Source organism: Wasmannia auropunctata, unplaced genomic scaffold (genome assembly GCF_000956235.1).
Source record: "Wasmannia auropunctata unplaced genomic scaffold, wasmannia.A_1.0 LD336101.1, whole genome shotgun sequence".
NCBI classification, from domain to species: Eukaryota; Metazoa; Arthropoda; class Insecta; order Hymenoptera; family Formicidae; genus Wasmannia; species Wasmannia auropunctata.
This window is the reverse complement of record NW_012026789.1, coordinates 2,587,229-2,590,501: the sequence shown is the minus strand read 5'-3', so window position 1 is coordinate 2,590,501 and position 3,273 is coordinate 2,587,229.

Genomic DNA, 3,273 nt, shown 5'->3' with positions numbered 1-3,273 from the left:
TATGAATGGAATTTTTTACAGACACCGCTATATATCTTTCTAGAAGATATGCATGTTATACTGTAATGATATGCACAGTTCGTGCATCTCTCAGCCGTAACTTTCCAGTGCATCGTCCGTCTTGATAATTGTCGCATTTGAGGGTAACAGTGGGAAGTCAAGGAAAATCGACGAAATTAAGAATAGTGTTCGTTTTTATTTTTTAGGTCAGGAATGCGCATAAACGTAGATATAATTGTATATAATATGAACACATGAAACTTAATATTGCTGTGCTCGGTAGAACGTCGCAGAATGTTGAAAAGTTACAAAAACCACGGCGATTTCCATCGGACATATTAAAATGTCAATGTCATTAGGGGAAAAACAAGCCATGGAATTGACCTCGTCGCGGCTTATCGTGTAGAAAAAAAGAAGAAATAAGTACCGTACGCAAGTCTTTGTATAGAAACAGTCGCATCTTTTTTGCCAATCAAATTTTACGAGCGATTGCATCTCGACGATAGCTTCCACGTCATGCGCAAACGCATATCTGAAAAAGTATATGTAGAATAATGTCTGCGTGAATGTCTTCCGCCGCGCTTAAACTGCGGAGAATTCATGTGCGTGGACGTAAATGGTTAAGACAATGACACGTGAGTTTTTTTTTTTTTTTTTGATTAATTTTTCACGATCTTACGACATTATGGCACTAATCGCGGCTCGCTGCAGGGTGCTCGTCGCAGGCGACGTCCGAAAAGGAAAATAATAAGCGCGCGCGCCCGAACGAGCCACGTTTTACCTGTCACGTTTTTTTTTATCTACAAATTTGCGGTATTGATTCGAATGCATTATCCTACTAGAGCCGTGCGAAACAGTATTCGATACCGGCGTGTCGATACGCGAAGTCGGCCCAAATATGCAATATCGTTACGTCGAGACAATTGATCGCAAGATTGGTTCTACCGTTGCGCCAAGACTGTACGAATTCGAACGTAAGGTCTGCAACGGGTCAGACGGTATTGTGCATTGAATATACGCGTTTTGAATACAACTCTCGCGCGAGCTTCGATATCGATTTTCCGACATTACGAGCCGAATAATAACACCTATTTCGCAGCTGCGATTGAACTTGAACCGATTTCGCCGTTTCGTCGGGGCGAGATATATATGTATACTGTCTCGCGTAGCCTTATTATCTACCACGATCGACATATTCAACGTTACATGCGGTGACGTGTTTCTTCTTCCTCTTTTACATTACGGGAATATCATGACCTTCGTACACGCTACTATTTACAAATCATCGTGCTATCTAGAGAGACTGACAAAATGGGCAATCGCCGAGAGAATAAGTAATAAGTAACATTCTCGTACCCATCGTTGAATTTGGGGCGGACAAAAATATTGATCGAGTGTTGAGTCGCTTTAGAAACGGTTTGTATTAGTACGGAGTGACGTCGAGAAGTCGCTGAAACTATATAGCTGTTATTTTGCAATATGATTAGAACAGAATGAAATAAATTAAATGTTGTACTGTAAAAGAAAAAATAATTTTTGTTAGAATGTAGTACAAAAAAAATATACACATGTGCGAATTTACAAAAATTAATATATAAGAAGCTCAACAATTCGACTAATTGTAATAATCGAGACCTTTTTAGACACTTAAGTACATTAATTTTTAATATTAATAATTGTAAATGTGCCTTTGAATATTTCCAAATAAATTTCTTTTGTAAAAATAAAATTTTCACTTATGCTGAAAGCTTTTGAACATGTATTACTGAGACATGCAATCAGCGAAATTTTCAACTCTTTTATAGTATTTGTTTTTTTTTATAAGTTCATTAAATGGATTACAAAACAGCAGCTATTTCAGCTAGTTTCAGCAATTTTCTCGATTCTTATCCACTGATTCACGCACATCGAGGGAATTTAACATTGACGGTATGCTCGAGAAACATATATTTATCACATATTTCACCACGAATATATCTCATCGACATCGAGCGTGCGTTATTCTCTCGCGCCCCTTTCGCTGCCTACGTAAATCTAATATTTGGTACTTTATATTCGGGTCTACACTGGCCGCTTGAATCAGGAGTTCGTCGTCAACGTACACACATCTCACATATATACGTCGTACAGCAGCACCAATCGTTACAGGCAGCACCAATCGTTAACAAATCTAAACACTGCGATTAAGAACGTTCTTGTTACAGCCGGACTTCGCTGTTCTGCCTCGTTTTTGATTGATGTCAAAAACCTATATAAATTAACGAAATTAAATATCGAGCTGTGTATTTACAGAAAAAAAATTCTTAGATTCATAACGAATATAAATTTTAAGACTCATAAATAATATAAATTTTCAATCTAATACCATAATATAATATCAGATATAAAGATAAATCAGATAAATGCCTTCACGTGCGACTATAATTATTCGCAATTAAATTGATTTAAGTAACTTTCGCTAAAGCATATTAACCGGTATGAAAATCAATAATCAATCAAAGATATAATAGCTCTATCTAAAACAGAGAATTCATTTACGTAAACATAACTTGGACACTGTAAAAAAAAAGAGACGATCATCCAATTCGAGATATGCGCATCTTCTCGGTGTCAATTTGTCTGGTCGACTAATCATTTAATTAATTATTTATCTAAACGTCTAATTTTTACTGTTTGTGCGCACTGTGAGTAATTTATAATGTAGGAACCATTCGAGATCGGTGGTTAAACTTGCCTCGAGGTGACTAAACTGTGATTTTTTACGTGTTTACATTTCGTGCGATTCAAATATATATTTTGCGCTCCGCTTTAGTTTCTTCTTTTTTTTGTGTGTTTTTCGGTGCTTCTGTCTATTTTTGTTCATCTGGACCAAATTCGTCCGAGTTTGAGCTACGTTTGAGCTAGACTAGTGTTCAAACCGGAAGTCGTTGTTTTCGAATTGACACTAGCCACGGAGTGAACATGACATTACGTCGTGCGACGATACGTGCTGTGCCTCGCACGGGCGATTCAATTGATTGAATTCAGGATCAATTCAATTAAAAAAAGGGGAAAAAAGTATAATAGGAATTACTTTGAAACAGGTACTCGCTGTGTATATAATACTATATCATTATAAATTATACTCGAAAATATTTCGCTGAGCTTCCTCTTGACTAGAGTCTGCGAACTTCGACAAAACGACTTATTAAATAACAAAATTCGTGTGCACTCAAGACTTAATCTTACAATTAAATACTTTGTATACTCACGCGAGCTTATTACGTGAGCGGC